Source organism: Sorex araneus, chromosome X (genome assembly GCF_027595985.1).
Source record: "Sorex araneus isolate mSorAra2 chromosome X, mSorAra2.pri, whole genome shotgun sequence".
Taxonomy (NCBI): domain Eukaryota; kingdom Metazoa; phylum Chordata; class Mammalia; order Eulipotyphla; family Soricidae; genus Sorex; species Sorex araneus.
In genome coordinates, this window is record NC_073313.1 from 330,776,234 (window position 1) to 330,794,913 (window position 18,680).

Genomic DNA, 18,680 nt, shown 5'->3' on the forward strand with positions numbered 1-18,680 from the left:
AGCATCGGCTGATTTGGAAGGAATATTGGAAATGAAGTGATAGCAGAGTAAATGTCAATGCATTCAGTGTGACACCGTGAGCACAAGATCTTAAACAGCTTCATCATTGTGGCATTTACTGTATCCTGAAATAATATTAATCCCACTGTTGTCCTTCTTGATGGAATCATCCATGAATATGGTTTATGGGCCTGGCCAAAGTGATAATAGGTTAAAAGAACAGCCTATCCAGTGTTCCACTAAATTAAGGTCGCTTCATGGAATTTAATGAAACAAGTGCTGCATGGGTTTTTCAAAGGACGTTCTTGTAATTCATGTCTATTTAGGGCTCCTGATAACCAGAAACCTAATTTCTTAGAGTAAAATAGCTTATTGTAAAGCCTGATCATATAGAAGTATAAAAGGGAAAAAATTTTAAAGGGCAATAATCAGACCTCAATGGTAATATTTTGCTATTTCAAATCCAAAGTTTAAGCAAAAGGAAAAAGGAGAAAGAAAAGTTGGGGGAGTGGGTAATGAGACATTTTGAATAAAATACGAAAATTAATCAGATTCATATGTCATTCTTCAGCTGAATACTGAAATAAAGATCTTGTCCTATCCAATCCCTTTAGCTTAGGGAAATAAAGAGATTTGGGGATTGAGATACAGGAAAGCATAGTATGATAGAAAAAATGAGAGCTATAAAGAGCTGTTCAGACTTTGAAATGACGACGGGAAGACAATGACAAATATCCCTGCACACCTATTTCCATTTCACTTGCTAAACCAGGCTTATAGCTTTAAACTTTCTTAAGATAAGTCACACCCCAGATTCACATCCATGAAAATACAAGAACATTCCATTGCCCCTGTCAAAGACTAAGCCAAATGATCCTGAGCCAAGGATCAAATAGTCACAGACATTTATTTAGCATCCAATATGTGTGATGAAACATTACATCTGTGTTTGAAGATGAAGGCAAATCCCAAAAAGATACATAGAATTTTATTTTGGGAGATCATTCTTTTTCCTCATGATCTGTCAGCAGTGGCTTTTATTCCCCTCAAATTCAGAAAATACTTTGTTTTGGAGAAGGGAAAAACTGGGGCTAGAGAGATAATAAAGCAGGTAAGATATTTGCTTACATACAGCTGACATAGGTTCAATCCCTTATAGTACATACAGTCCTCTGAACACCTCTTTCAGTGATCCCTAAGCACAGAGCTAGGAGTAAATCCTGAGCACTATAAGATATGTAGATAGAGATAGATAGAGAGAGAGAGAGAGAGAGAGAGAGAGAGAGAGAGAGAGAGAGAGAGAGAGAGAGAGAATGAGATTGTGTGTGTAAACTCATTTGTGGAGTATAGAATAACAGCACATGGCTGACACCCAAAGACAGTAGGTACAAGGGCCAGGTGGATTGCCCCATAGCTGGAAGACTGCTTCATGAGTGGAGGGGAGAAGGCAGATGGAATAGAGAAGGGATCACTAAGAAAATGATGGCTGGAGGAACCAGGTGGGATGAGAGATGCATGCCGAAAGTAGATAATGGGACAAGCATGATGACCTCTCAGTGTCTGTGTTGCAAGCCATAATACCCAAAAGTAGAGAGAGAGTATGGGGAATACTGTCTGCCATGGAGGCAGGGAGAGGGTGGAAAAGGGGGGTGTATACCCGGGATATTGGTAGTGGGGAATGTGCACTGGTGAAGGGATAGGTGTTTGATTATTATGAGATTGTAACCTAAACATGAAAGCTTGTTACTATCTCACAGTGATTCAATAAATTTTTTTAAAAAATTAAAATTAAAAAAAAGAGATTGTGTTTGTAAAATAAAGCAATCAAAGGGAGAAAGCAGCAAGTCTTTCATGTTATGAAAGAGAGTCTCCTGAGCAGAATTCTTGACTTCATCTGTTTTAAAACGTGGCAGTCACAAACTAAAATACAAATCGGGGTCAGACAGGGAAGCAGGTGAGGTGTGATTATCTAAACTAGATAGGCACTGATAGGAACTATGCTCAACAGGAGAACCTTTGTCACAATGATAGGAGGAAGTTAATACTGAACTCAGAACAATTGTTTTATACACAAGAACCTATATTTTGGGTTTCTGTAGTTGATTTTCCAAAGCATTCTAGAAATTTCATTTTTTTTCTGTGAAAGTCTAGCAATGCACATAGCTTGCATTTATTTTGGTGGAATTCTCCCAAACTACATTCAGGAAGCCCAGGTCACCACCCATCCTCAGTGTTTCTCAAGCAACCCACACAACAATTCAATACCAAGGGCCTGAAAATGCGTTGGTACCAGGACCATGTAGGCCACCCTGTGGTGCTTGGTGGACCACCAGGTTCACACTCTGTGATGCTTATGAACTCCAGGGCTAATCACAGAATTGCTCACGGCCTCCAAGGCTTCACTCAGCAGTGCTGGGGGAACCATGTTGCACCAGTTTGGTCACAGACAAGGCCTGCAACTTAACCCCTGTACCATTTTCCCACTCCCAGTCCTTAAAAAATCTTGGAGGATATCATGTCTGTGGTCTAGTCATCATCATCATCATCATCATTATCATCATCATCATAATCATCCCGTTGATCATCAAATTTCTCGAGCCATCTCAGTAATGTCTCCATTTGTCCTAGACCTGAGATTTTAGAAGCCTCTCTTTACTCATTCTTCAAAATGATGCTGCATTGGAGGTTTTTTTAGGGTCAGCGAAATGAGACCCAGCATTGTCACTGGTTTTGGCATATGAATATGGCATGGGGAGTTTTCAAGGCTCTCCCATGTGGGCAGGAAACTCTTAGTAGCTTGCCAGGTTCTCCCAGAGGAAGAAGGAGGCTATAAGATGTCAGGGCCACGCTTTTCCAGGAGCTTGGTTTTAAGTCTCTGGATGCTGGTGGCCACTGGTGGGATTACACAGCACCTGGGGCAGTCCCTGGGTATGACCGCCTAGCTACTGAAAAATGGGAAATCTCAGCGGAAGAGGCCCAGTCCCGATCTGAGCAGAGGCTTGGAGGTCTTAGCCCCGGGTCCCACATACCTGGGTTCCTCTGCTGGTACCTTCATGCATAAGGCTTGTCTGAACGTGTGGAGAGAGGCCTTGAGCATGGCTGTGGCTAGGCTCTAGAGGTCTTCAGCCACAGGAGCTCTGCTCAGGGCGGGGAGGGAAGCTGGAGCCCACCCCCTCCAAAGGGCCCTGGGGAACACAGCCAGGTGCTCGGGCATGAGACTCTCTGCGTCCCTCTCTTCTGGGAGTTTAGTTTTAAATCTAGTCAGTAGTATAATTTAACTTGAAAAGAAAAAGAAAAGAAAAAAATGTTTAAAATAAACTCCAGGAGCTGGAGAGATAGTACAATATAGCTGGTAGGGGGTTTGCCTTGCACACAACCAACTTGGACTCAATCCCTGGTATCCCATGTGGTCCCCCAAGCACCACTAGGAGTAATTCCTGAGCACAGAGCCAAGAGTCTGCGTGTCACCTAATGTGGCCCCAAAACAAACAAGCAAACAAATTAATAAATAAAATTAACCCCAAAAGGAGGTATACTAACAATGCAAAAAATCAGTCTCTCTCTCTCTCTCTCTCTCTCTCTCTCTCTCTCTCTCTCTCTCTCTCTCTCTCTCTCTCTCTCTCTTGTTCTCTCACTTTCTCTCTGTACTGGGCCTAGTCACTGTCTATTTTTTGATTAAAGTTGTTGCTGAATAGTGGGTTATTTTCTCTGATTTCAGGGAGGGATGGAGGAGGGGTGTAACCACCCTCCACTACCTTCTGAGTGACTCCTGCTGTGGGTCTCCATGGAAAAGCCCCTTTCCCATTTCTGAATGGCCCAAATCTGTCTGAGCTTCCTGTTTTCAAAAAGTCTTTGTGTGTGGTAGAGGAGAGTGTGGATGTGTCTCTCCTGTTGCTTCTACTTATCTCTCTCAAGATAAGATGGTTTAATTTCCATGGAAAGTTGACTGTCTTTTAAGGCTAAATTTACTTTGGCTCAGAAAACTTGTATATAATAGACTTGGTGCAAATTTCCAGGGCAGCTCCCTGATCCCCAGCTTGGACATGACAGGAGACCCTGTTTTATTGCTCAAAAAAAAAAAAAAAAGCAGAAGGAAGGATAATCTGCCCACAGAGCAGTGGCTGGAGCAGTCCAGGAAGGTGTTGCATAATAGCCAAGTGCAAGGCTGGAACAGGAGCAAGGATTGGCCCCAGCAGAGGGAAGAAAGGGGGAGAGGGCAATGATGGCAGCAGCCATTCAGACACTTGTGAGTTGGAAAAGAACAATATGTCCAGCTGCCCAGATTTTCCAGGAGAATGCACAGGAGAAAAGTATAAATGCACAGGGGAAAGTGCAAGCCAGGAGCCTGCCCTTCAGCACACAAGGCCAAGCTTAAATAGATCTTTTATCTGACACTTCTGGTCTCCACCCCCACCCTGTCCTCTGCCCTGAGAGCTCATAGCGAGGACGCTCTGTACCTTCTGACAACTTGTTCCACTCTATCATTGACCTCCTATGCTTGAGGTGAATTATGAGCTTTTTAAAAACAGGGTATATTTATGATATCTCGTTATTGTCAATAGAGACATAACACCATCTGTGAGCCCAATTAACATTTATGGGAGAAAAGAGAGAGTTCACCAACTAATAAAAGTCAAATTCAGCCACAGAGGAGAATTCTATTGCATGAAGAACATAGTGGGAACAGGAAAAATGGCATGCTCCCCATCAGTTAACAAATGGTTTATAAAATGTTATTTTTCAGACTGTCACCTCAAGTTCCTAGCCACAATAACCTGAAGAGAAATGGATATATGATTTCTATACAATCTTGTGCTTTGCTTGTGTACATTCTTAGAATATTTATTTGGGTTCAATCATGCCAACAAAAATAAAAGCGATTAAGATAGGAATATACAGCTTGAAATATGATCAACTTAACTGCTGCTCGATGAAAATACATTTCTCTTACCCAGTAACGACCCCCTTGGTTTCTCGTGAATCTGCTAGGAAGTCACTAAGTGATGTGAATGTTTGACTTTCTGAAATCAAAATGGAGAATGATCTGGCAAATAAGAGATGTTTTTGTTCGGGTTTGGTCTTTGGTTTTTTGATTTATTTTCCAGTACAGCCAGGGAAAACTCTGAGAATCCTGCATGATAAAAATCAATGTGGTCTCCAAAGATAGGGGCAAGTTTCTCAGGCTTCCCTCTCCTCTACCACACCTGGTCAAGCTCTGGGCCCTGCTCTTAGCAGCACACTGATCTTCCCGCAGAATTTTCTCTGTGCTCTATCTCTTCATTCTTATCTTTCTCCTGTCTATCTGAACCATTCATAGTCCTTCAGACAGTCCCCTGGCAGACTAATGACTGCGATCAACCTATTATTTCTTCTTACAAGGCTTCTTCCTCCCCTTTCTCATCAAGACTCCACTACCGGTCCCCATTCCCTTCCTTCAAAGCTAAATACAAAGGATATTTCCTTGGGAAACCATTACTGTTCATTTTAAAACTCCCTCCCCCACCAAAATTACATCCTCCTCTCAAATTCATGGCATGTATCTTATTAGATCTAAAGATGAGGCGTGTGTATTTCCTTTATTGATAGGTTTGTTTGTTTTTTTTTAATACCCTCTTCACTTCCCTTCCTTTCCTTGTTGCTGTTGCTATTTTGGTTGAAATGAGTGGGCATTGGCGTGCTTGCTGGGGACTGCACACACATCAAGTCACTCTAATGTCTTGGTGGGCTGTATCTGGGCTTCTTAAACATTTTTCACTCTAAATCATTTCTTGAATCCCACAGTGCAACATAGGTGAGAACTGATAGAGATGCTGCAGATTCAGTACCACACTTGCTTTTTCAGTTCAGTTTTGGTTATTGTGTTACAGTGACGGTGAAAGAGGAGGAAGAGAGCCAGGTAATCTACTTCATTCAACTGGTCATTTTAAATTTAGCCAACCTGTGTAATAGCTAGTCAGAGAGATCACAGAAATGATTAATGGGTGGCAATAGTAATATATAAAAGGGGGTGCAGAGGTGCATTTCTAGTGTGGTGCTGAATGATTCTTTTGCCTGAAAGCTGGGGATAGATCAAATAAATTTGGGAACCTCTAGAAAAGATAGAGATTAACAAGTCTCACCTGTGCCTGAGCAGGAAAGCAACAGTTCTCACCCACATGGCCTGAGTACAAAGGAACAAAGGACAGGGGGCTGCAAGCCTTGAGAGGGAAGCTGTGGAGTCCCAAGGACAGACTACAGAGTAGCAGAACTCAGTCAGGAGGACAATGCAGGGCACAGGATATTTAAGAGCACTGGAAGAGAGGTGTCTTACAGTGAAAAGATCAGCAAGTGGACAAGACAAGTGACATCATACAGGGGAAGCAGCGGGAGAGAGAGGTCTAGACATCAGAGAGGGACCTAAGCCTATTATATTGTATAATAAACTCCAATCATAAGCACCGGGAGTTTTATATATTAATTTTACATATAATACTCAAAGATTACATAGGAACTAGGCCAGTTTCTCAGGACTATTTGCATGTTCAAAATCTTTTACTATTTCCAAGTTTTTCAGGATCCTTACAGTTACATAATCAGATGGGCTCATGATCCAAGTTTAAGAAGTTCACCCGTCTGGGGCTGAGCGATAGAACTGCGGGCAGGGCATTTGCCTTGCATGTGACCGACACGGGTTCGATTCCCAGCATCCCATATGGTCCCTTGAGCACACCAGGAGTAATTCCTGAGTGTAGAGCCAAGAGTAACCCCTGAGCATTGCCAAGTGTGACCCAAAAAGGAAAAAAAAAAGTTTGCCCTTCATAAACAATCCAAAATCTAATCCTATAATTACCTCAAGGCTGAAAAACTGAACACATAAAGACAACCAATCATAAGCATCCAGATAGGTTGTGAACTATAAACCCGATCAATCATTGGTTTGCCTACCTTCTGAGGCTTCTCTGTATCTATCTTTCTTCTGACCAGTTTGGTACTGCCCCAGCTGAATCAAGCTCTGCATAAATAAAATCTTAAAATGTTTCTTAAGTCTCAGTTTAGCTCTTATCAGCAGAATCCTCATGGTGCGGCTGAAGCAAAACTTGTGATCAGCCAAAACGCAGTTATTTTGTGCTTATTCTACCTCGACAATTATCAATCCACTTCTTGGGGGGAAACAAGAAGAAGGTCCTCATGCTCCATTCTTAGTGCTCACTAGGAAGACAGGATAAGCATGGTAGAGTGTGATGCCCGTAAAGTGGGTATGATGAGCAACTTCCACACCTCGAAACTGTACCCAGACATCCTCGGTCCCCCTGAGGCAGGAGCAGAGGGACAGGTGAAAGGGGTCTCCTGGAACTGGACAGGGTCTGCCTGCCATCTGCAGAAGTAATCCACTTTGCTCTATCTCATTTGGTTATTTGTTTGCCTTTGAACCATAACCCCCTTCCAGCTAGTCCTCGTCACCCCCCCCACACACACAGACTTCACACACAGCCACACACTCACACACCCTTTTTTTCTGCCTCCCTCCACTTCTTTCATCTTGTCTTCTCATTTCTTCTACTGTCTGAGCCTCTCTCCACACTGTGCTTTTCTATAGATCCAGATCTCTAAGGCGAAACCCTGGGGTACTGCAAAAAGTGTGCACCGAGGGGCCGACAGAGGGCTGGGAGCATCAAGATGGAGTTCTTTAAATAATACTTAACGAACAATAAACACAATCCAGCCCAGCCCAAACCCTTACTTAGCTCCTAAGTACCCAGTCAATGGCCCATCTGTCATATTGTTAAGATCTTTAGAAGTTGTTTAACAAAATGTTAAATGAGATGACATTCAGCAGGCAGCAAAATGGTTGACTGCTAATGCAACCCCAAAAGCTGGTCTGGTGGCAGTGTTTGATATCATGCTTTGTATTCCCCTCCCGAGAACCCAAGAGCAAGAGGTCTCCCTGCCTGTCACTTCCCATCTCCATAAAGTGAGCCTGCAGAGGGAAGGACACGATTACCGTGAGCCAGGAGACCCTGGCCAGCTGATGAGGTGCTTTTCTGAGGAAGCATGACTGAGAGGGGGCACCTGGAAGGAAAACCAGTAGAGAGGAAAATTTCATCATTCGCTCGGAGTTTCATTCTCTCCTCTTTCCTGGTCGCCCGCGGACCTTACCTTTCTCTCGGCTGTGGCCTTGAGGGGAGAAGGTAGAGGTGGTAATGAGAGATGACTTTTTCTAAGAGCTGAAATATGAAGCCAATTACCAAGAGGAAGATTTCCAGCAAATTGGCTCACATTTATCTGCTCACATTTATCTGCTTTACATTTGCATAGTTGGGGAGGAGAGGCTCTGCTTTGGTCCAGGTAACAAAGACAGAATTAGTTCAGAGAAGGTGAACTGCTTATTTCCCTTCCCTTTAACTCTTGTACCCAGAGTTCAACAATTAAAAGCAACAAGCAATAAATCACATAACTGATTAATTTAAGGGAGGAAGGGAAAAACATTTCTGAAGTCTTTTTCACTTTGGCTGTAGTAAATGTACTGAACAAGCTCCTGGGTACTGCGACACATAGAGGAGAAAATCCCTAAACTTTTATGATGACAAAGTTCTCCACTGCAGATCAAGTTTTCCAATTCTATTTTCTCCTTCTGAACTCAGAATTCCTGGACCATTGCATTCTAATCTTCTTTATTTCAGTGAAAGGGCTAAAGAGCTGGCAAATTTGTAATCTCACAATAAAATAACTAGGGAAGTTATATTCTTGCTTTGCTTATGAAATTTTTGTTTGTATGGAAGCCACACCTTGTTGTGCTCAGGTATCACTCCTGGTGGACTCAGGGGACCATACGTGATGCCAGGAATCAAACCCAGGTCAGCCACTCACAAAGCATGTGCCTTACTCACCCTACTATCTCTCCAGCTCTGCTGGTGAGATTTTTGTCTTAAATAAAATCTATTCGTATCAAAATGAATTTCTCACACATAAAAGTCATCTCCCACAATCCAACAGTAATTTTTTTAAAAATGAAAATGAATAAAGCATTTGAATACACATTTCTAAAGTAAATTAAAACATACATAAATAGCCAATAGAACTATGAAATAATTAAATGATGTTTAATATCATTAGCTATTTGGAAAATGAAAATCAGAGTCACAATGAAATATACCACTTCAATAACATGTGGATAGCTGTAATCAAAATGACAGAGCAGGTGTAGTCCAGCTCATCTCTGACCTGGTATAACAAAATTTTAAAAAAGCTAATAACAAGTATCGGTGGGCTTGTGGAAAATTTGGAAGCCTCATACATCACTGATGGGGTGTAAAAGGATTCAATTGCTTTAAGCAGTAGTACCTCAAAATATTAAATATAACCCAGCAACTTCACTCATATATATATTCAAAGGAAATGAAAATAGGGCCTCAGGATAGCAGTGGATAAAAGCACTTGCTCTGACAGGCTTGAGGTCATGTCTTGAATCTACAGTGCCCATAAAGATGGGCATGATCATTGCGGTTCTGCTGTCTGGGACCCCCAGTGCTGCACAGAATGTGCAATTTCCTGCATACTTCCAGGTGCATGTGAGCACCTCGAGTGTGGGACTCCCAGCAAGCACTGCAACTAAAGATATGTAAACACTGCATAGAGAAGTGCAAGCACTGGCAAGTACATGGTGTGAGCTTCACAGAGAATCCAACAAGCACTTCCACTAAGCATGCTGGTCCCTATGCATTGCAACAAAGAGGAGGAGGGATGAAGAGGAAGACATGCAATGAACACTTGCACATAAGACTCACGGCAGTTTTATTCATAAGAGCCAGAGTGAAAACAGCCTAAATGTCTATCAATTGTTTTCCCAATGTAGAATGTCCATAACACTCGAAATTTTTTTTCAGTCTCTCTCACTTTTTTTAATTTATTTATTTTTATTGAATCACCATGTGGAAAGTTACAAGGTTTTCAGTCTTAAGTCTCAGTTACACAAAGATCAAACACCCATGCCTTCACCAGTGCACATATTCCACCACCAAGAACCACGGTAAACCTCCCCACACCCCCCACAGCCCCAAAGCCCCCACCCCGCCTGTGTAGCTGATAAATTTCACTTTACTTTCTCTTTACTTTGATTACATTCAATATTTCAACAAAAAACTCACTATTATTGTTTGGAGTTCCCCCCACACCACCAAGTCAGACCTGCTGGAAAGGAAGCATTTGATAATTTGTTTCCATTGCTGAGAATGAAAAGATATAACACTCGAATATTATTCAGCCAAAAAAAAGAGAGAGGAATGAAGAACTGAGATATGCTACAAGAATGGTCCTTAAAAATACTATGCTAACTAAAAGAAACCACTCACAAAGAGCACATATGAAATGGTTCTGTTTATATAAAGTGCCTATAATAGGAAAACCTACAGAGATAACAAGCAATTAGTGGTTGACATAGACTGAGGTGGGCAAGGCAGGGAGAGTGGTTAGGAGTGATTGATAATGGGTCCAGGGTTTGCTTCAGGGGCAACTATGATGTTCTTAAAATGACTGTGGTGATGTAAATATATTTTAAAACATCTAGATATACATTTTAAATGGGTCAATTGTTAGAACGTAAATTATTTTGTAATAAAACAATAAAGCAAGAGGGTCTCTTGCCCACACACCTGGCTGTCTTCCCCAGGGCCTCCTCAGAGGGAGTGGGCTCCAGCTTCCCTCCCCACCCCGAGCAGAGCTCCTGGTGGCCGAAGACCTCCAGAGTCTAGCTACAGCCATGCTCAAGGCCCCTCTCCACACGTTCGGATGAGCCTCACCCATGAAAGAACCGGCAGAGAAACCCAGGTGTGTGGGACCCGGGGCTGAGACCTCCTAGGCTGCTCTGACTGGAACTGGGCCTCCTCCGCCCAAATTTCCCATCTCCCAGTAGCTAGGTGGTCACACTCAGGGACTGCGCCCAGTGCCATGTAATCCTGTCAACGGCCAGCATCCAGAGACTTAAAAGTCAACTCCCAGAAACGCGCAGCCACTTCGAGGCCATGCAACATCTTATAGCCTACTTCTCCCTCTGGGAGAACCTGGCAAACTACTGGGAGTTTCCTGCCCACATGGGAGAGCCTGGCAAGTTCCCCATAGTGTATTAATATGCCAAAACCAGTAACTGGGTCTCATTCCTCTGACCCTGAAAGAGCCTCCAGTATTGGAAGGACGAGTAGAGAGAGGCTTCTAAAATCTCAGGGCTTGGACGAATGGAGATGTTACTGAGACCACTCGAGAAATTCAATGATCAATGGGATGATGATGAAGATCATGATGAAAATAAGAAAAGTTAGAATGAAACATTTTTATTGTAAAAACTTCCCTGTTGTGGGATGAAATTACTCATATGTGGCATTTAGAATAACTGGATGAGGGAATGCAGTGTTTTAAAGGAAGGATTCCCTGATCAGCTTTGGCCCCAGAGTATAGGGAGGAGATGAAAAGAAAGAATAGAGGGGAGAGAAAGAAGAGAGAGATGAGAAGCATCAGGGGCCAGGACAAGAGCCAGGTACAAAAGCAGTGTTAAGAAAAGATAGCGCCAAATACCCAAACCACAGAGTCAACAACACTGAAATCAAGATAACCAAACAGGAATGTGCCTATCAAGAAGGCAGGCAGGCTGTGGGGAGGAGAAATGGGGATATGGGAGGGAACTTGGGAACATTGCTGGAGGGAATGTTGACACTGGTGGCAAGATTGGTGCTGCAATATTATGTGCCTAAAACTCTACTATGAATAACTTTGTAAATCACAGTGTTTTAATCTTTAAAAGTTGGATATGGGAACTCCTTATATGAGTTTGACCAGGCTGCTGTTGCTAAGTTTCCTGTGAATCCTTTTGCTCTTCAGTGGCAAAGCTGAGCAGCCAAAGCAGACGCCACAGCATTGCAGTGACTAAACATTGTTCCTTTCATTCCTTTACAAAGAAAGCTTGCCAACTCCTTTGCTTCACAAACTGTAACTCATATAGAGTGCACTAGAAAACACTTTTGGATAAACTGATTCTAATTCATTCTCTACAGGATAGAGCTTAAGGTCTGCTGTTGGGAATTTTTTTTTTCCTTAATCAATTTAGATTGAATAGTCTTTGGTCTGTGAAAGAACTGATGATGGGTAAAAAAGAAAAACAAATTTTACTTACAAATAGAGTCAGCCTTCTGTATCGAGGCGTAATCAAGGATATAAAATTTGCACAAAGAAGCTAGGCCTATCATGGTTACTGGCTACATCTATACCTTTTAGCCTCATCATTTTTTCTCTAAGTAATACAGTAGAATTATATTTATATTGCATGTTCATTGTATCCGGTATTATAAGCAATTTGGAGATGACTTAAACTATATAGGAATATGTATGTTGGTTACTTGTAAATATTCCTCGGAAGGGTTCTGGCACTAATCTCATTATATACCAAATAAATAACTACACACATAAGATTTATCAGAACATCAGTAATGTCTCCGTTGTGAGACTTGTTGTTAGTTTTTGGCATATTCAATACGCCATGGGTCACTTGCCAGGGTCTGCTGTGCAGGTGGGATACTCTCAATAGTTTGCCAGGCTTTCCAATAGGGACGAAAAAATAGAACCTGGGTTGGCCATGTGCAAGGCAAATGCCCTACCTGCTGTGCTATCGCTTCAGTCCATATATATATATATATATGTATATATATACACACACACACTATATATATATATTTATATGTATGTATGTATGTATATGTATATAATATATAATAACAGTGGGGCGTTCGCCTTTCATGTGGCTGACCTATGTTCAATTCCTGCGCCGCTCTGGGAGAGCCTGACAAGCTGCTGAGAGTATCGCGCCTGCATGGCAGAGCCTAGCATGCTACCCGTGGCGTATTCAATATGCCAAAAACAGTAACAATAAGTCTCACAATGAGAGACATTACTGGTGCCCGCTCAAACAAATCAATGAACCAAAAAAAACCAAAAAAGGATAAGAGATACATAGTGGTTTAAAACTTTGAACCATCTTCTATTACATGAATGACTCCAACAGGTCTTTCTTTAATGCCAGTGGCAGTCTATCTCCTTGCTAGAACTGACAGAAAACTCCCTAGGTACAAGTTAAAGTCAATTGAGTTTTCTGGACATTTTATTTTAGTTCCGAATGTTTAAACCAAATTTCAAATGTTTTCACACATACACCCACACACTCACACACACAAATAGGAATCCCTGGGATATAACTCAGTAGCAGACCCCCTGCCTTGCCAAGTCCTCTATGCCCAGCACTGTCCCAGATGGCAGAATGTTTTGTGATCTTTGGAGCCACAATAAGTGGGAGATCTCCAGCACTACGCAACCAAGGAAGGACCCCCAGACACTATAAAGGCAACAACCACAATAAAGGAAAGGAAGGGACTCTTTATTCCCAAACTGTGATCCCTTCACCACCAAATCCCCACATTATACTGATGCCACTAATCCATAGCCCATTTAGAGTTACAAAGGTCTCTGGCACATCTCAAGGCCAGTGCTAACTCTCTAATACTAGTTATCTACATTGCTCCGGGGGGAAATCGACTATTTACTGCCCTGGACAGGTCATTCTCTACAAGAAATAACAATCAGAATAAAGACAGTCAGATAGCACATGGTTCCATCACCCCAATTACTTACAAAGCAGTCATTCTTTCTGCTTCGATTGTAGGGCACAGTAAAACATCTCCCACCACTCTAGGTTCTCCTTGGGTTAGATGAATAATCAGAACAGCATTAGGTGGGTTCACCCAAGAAAAACCAACTTTATAATATACAAATGGATAACTTACATAACTATAAATTCTAAAGTAAAAAGGAGCAAATTTTAACTACATATTCTGTTCAGAGGCATGAAGTGTCAGGGAGAAAGAAGAGGTACACTTCCCATAACATGAAAAAGGTGACTTCATCTTTCATTCGAAAAGTAAAAAAAAAATGAGTTGTTCAGGTAGGAAAGACATATTCACTCATAAAATTACACCTAGATGATACCCCTATGAAAGCTGTATTCTTGTAGATCATAGAAAGGGCAAAAAAGGGCGAGTGTGGAAAGATCGGACTGCAGCTGAATCTCACCAAGACAATGTTCATGAAAAACAAACTAGTCCCTGACATTCCATTTGCTCTCAATGGAACGAACATCTCTGAATGCAGCAGCTATGTGTACCTGGGTCGAAAACTCAACATGAGGAATGACTTGGCACCAGAACTGCGCAGGAGGAAGAGAGCAGTGTGGAACACTTTCAAGAGCATCGAAGAAGTGGTTAAGAGGACGAAAAACCTCTGGCTCCGAGCACATCTTTTTGACTCCACCGTTCTTCCTGCACTAATATACGCCTCAGAGACCTGGGCCCTACGCAAACAGGATGAGAACACTATTCAGGTATCCCAAAGAGGAATCGAAAGAGTTATGCTAGCAGTATCACATTTCACTCAAGTGAGAGAAGGCATCTGGAGTTCCGACCTCCATTGACAGTCGAGAATCAGGGACGCTGTCTCATTTGCCAAGGCATCAAAAATCAGATGGGCCAGACACATAATTCAATTCAGAGATGACCGCTAGACTAGAGCTCTTACCGTCTGGATTCCACAGGATGTCAAAAGACCGCGTGGCTGCCCACCAATGAGACGGTCAGACTTCCTCATCAAAACCCTGAATGAACAGTTTGAGGCTTTTCCTGTTTCTGGAGCGAGCAGATATCATTGGGCTACACTGGCATGCGACAGGGACGAATGGAGACATTACTGGCACTCGCTCGAGCAAATCGAAGATCTGTGATGACAAGTGATACAAGTGATACATAAAAAGGGGAGCAGTGATGGTGGGAATGCCGGCTAGTTCAGCCCTTTTGGAAAACAATATGGACGATTCTCAAAAAACTAGAGGTTGAGCTCCCTTTTTTTTTTTTTTGTAACAGTGTATGGGCTTTTTTTTTTTTAATTCTTTTATTAATTCACCATGTGGAAAGTTACAAAGCATTCAAGTTAAAGTCTCAGTTATACAAAGCTCAAACACCCATCCCTTCACCAGTGCATATATTCCACCACCAAGAGTCACAATATACTTCCCCCTTCCCCCCACTTCCCCAGCCCCCCACCCCGCATGTGTAACTGGTAAATTTCACTTTACTTTCACTTTACTTTGATTACATTCAATATTTAAACAAAAAAAAATTCACTATTATTGATTTGGGGTTTCTCCCCCCTAAAGTCGATCTGCTGAAAAGAAAGCATTTGGTAATTTGTTTTCCATTGCTGAGAATGAAGAGATATGAGGTCAGGAGGCCGCACTAGCAGCAGCATAGTTTTGGATTTCTGTATTTTAGTATTTTAGTAACTAAGTCCAGAGAAATATCTGCCAGGAATCACAACATTGTAAGCTTGTACCTCTCAGCTACTTTATATTCCACATATGAGTGCGATCTTTCTATGTCTGTCTCTTTCTTTCTGACTCATTTCACTCAGCATGATACTTTCCATGTTGATCCACTTATATGCAAATTTCATGACTTCATGTTTTCTGACAGCTACATAGTATTCCATTGTGTAAATATACCAGAGTTTCTTTAGCCAATCATCTGTTTTCGGGCACTCTGGTTTTTTCCATATTGTGGCTATTGTAAAGAGAGCGGCAATGAACATGGAAATGCAGATGTCATCTCTACTATACCTTTTTGCCTCTCTGGGATATATTCCCAGGAGTGGTATTGCTGGGTCAAATGGGAGCTCAATTTCTAACTTTTTGAGAATCGTCCATATTGTTTTCCAAAAGGGCTGAACCAGTCGGCATTCCCACCAGCAGTGAAGGAGAGTCCCTTTCTCCCCACATCCATGCCAACACGCCAACACCAACTCTACTACAAAGCGGTAGTCATTAAAACAGCATGGTATTGGAACAAAGGCAGAGCTGCAGACCAATGGAATAGGGTTGAATACTCTGACATACACCCCCAAATATATGATCATCTAATCTTTGATAAGGGAGCAAGAAATGTGAAGTGGAGCAAGGAAAGCATGTTTAACAAATTGTGCTGGCAAAACTGGACGGCTACATGCAAAAAAATGGGCTTAGACCTCCATCTATTACCATGTACAAAAATCAGATCAAAATGGATTAAAGACCTCAACATCAGACCAGAATCCCTAAGGTACATTGAAGATAAGGTCGGCAAAACCCTCCACGACATTGAAGCCAAAGGTATCTTCAAAGCTGACACGCCACTGGCCAAGCAAGTGAAAACAAAGATAAATAAATGGGACTATCTCAAACTGAAAAGCTTCTGCAACTCAAAAGAAACAGTGACCAAAATACAAAGACAATCTACAGAATGGGAAAGGATATTTATGCAGTACCCATCCGATAAAGGGTTGATAACAAGGGTATACAATGCACTGGTTGAACTCCACAAGAAGAAAACTGCCAACCCGATCAAAAAATGGGGTGATGAAATGAACAGAAACTTTTCCAAAGAAGAAATCCGAATGGCTGAGAGGCACATGAGAAAATGTTCAACATCACTAATTATCAGGGAGATGCAGATCAAAACAACAATGAGATATCATCTCACACCACAGAGACTGGCCCACATCCCAAAAAACATGAGCTCCCATTTGACCCAGCAATACCACTGCTAGGAATATATCCCAGAAAAGCCAAAAAGTATAGTCGAAGTGACATATGCACTTATATGTTCACCGCAGCACTGTTTACAATAGCCAGAATCTGGAAAAAACCCGAGTGCCCTAGAACAGATGACTGGTTGAAGAAACTCTGGTACATCTGTACAATGGAATACTATGCAGCTGTTAGAAAAAATGAGGTCATGACGTTTGCATATAAGTGGATCAGCATGGAACGTATCATGCTAAGTGAAATGAGTCAGAAAGAGAGAGACAGACATAGAAAGATTGCACTCATCTGTGGAATATAGAATAATAGACTATAAGACTAACGCCCAAGAATAGTAGAAATAAGTACCAGGAGGTTGTCTCCATGGCTTGGAGGCTGATCTCTCATTCTGGGTAACTCAGGGAAGGGACCACGAAGTAAAATGTGGTCGGAGGTCATGTGGGGGAAGGGTGATGCGGGCCCAATATAGACTAGAGACTGAACACAATGGCCACTCAACACCTTTATTGCAAACCACAACACCTAATCAGAGAGAGAGAACAAAAGTGAATACCCTGCCATAGTGGCAGTGTGGGGTGGGGGGAGACGGGTCTGGGGAGGGTGGGAGGGATGTTGGGTTTACTGGTGGTGGAGAATGGGCACTGGTGAAGGGATGGGTTATCGAACTCTGTATGGGGGAAACATGAGCACAAAACTGTATAAATCTGTAACTGTACCCTCACGTTGACTCTCTAATTAAAAATAAACTAATAAAAAAAAAGGGGGGGCAGTGATTTCTCCAGTTAGCGAAAAGGCAAAGGACTGAGACAAGGGCAAGATATTCTCTTCAACCTCTAGGGACTTTACTGCTCTTAATTGAAATATTCTGTCTTTTTTAAGTTAATGGCAACAGTCAATTGGGAGACCCAAAGGGCTCTCATCAGCCACAGTTCCCCATAGCTATGTTAGACGTATCGGGGGTGGGGGGAGGGGAAGACCTATCATGGAAATATTAAAAAAGCTTCTATCTCACTCTTTGGAGAAGACTGATCTCCCATTATTGTCACCCAAAGATTCAAGTCTGCCTGCAGCCAGCAGAGAGTGCTGAACCTTGACTGACACAGGAACAGCTCTGCTCACTAGGCCCCATGCTGTGTGGAGCTCCACTATATCCATGGTAGAACTCAACTTCTCCCGTCCTGTATGGAGCAGTGCTGAGCTGGGCACCACAGCCAGAGGAGTCCTGGCCCACTTCCGCTGAGAGCATAATATCCTGTTGTTGATTTCAATAAGAAAAATCAATTTGAAATGGGATCCCAGGGCATAGGTCCCAAACTGACTCTTTATTAAATACTTTCTGACACCCCAAGTTTTGATCTTATACCAGTCCTCTTGCCAGTCAGGGAGCTGCCTGCAGCACAACCAAATGGGAGACATTCAATAAAGTTGCTAGCTCTTCCCCATAATCCTGAGATTTACAGTGTTAATTTAAAGCTCTCACATATCTGTGACACCACACCACTTTGGCCAATTTTTCCTCAAGGAGCCATATGGGTTTTCTACAGAATACACTCTTAGATCAATATTAGCTTTAAAGAAAAAGTTCCACCCTAAAGTCAAAGCAACCAAATTGTTAAACCATGTTTTAATACTCTGTGAAGTGGTAAAAATACTTACAGGAAAGCACCAGTTCTAGGAAGGTTGGAAAGCTTGCTCAAGCTGTTTGAACTTTCAAAGGAGGGCAAGAATTAGAAACTGACTTTAATTTATAGATTCATTTTAGAATACTCCTTCCTTATACTAAAAACCGTTTAAATATACAGATTTTATGTGTAAGGTAGAAGGGAAATCTGGTGATAATAGTGGAAAGAACTTAGAGCAAAGGTTGCAGAAGAGCACTGTCAGATACAACTTTCAGCAGAGATAAAAACATTCTATGTCTGTGCTGTCCAACCCAGTAATCACCAGCCACACATAACCTTTGCACATTTGAGAGATGACTAGTAAGACTAAGAAACAGAATTTTTAATAGTGACTCATTAAAAAAGAGCCACACATGTGG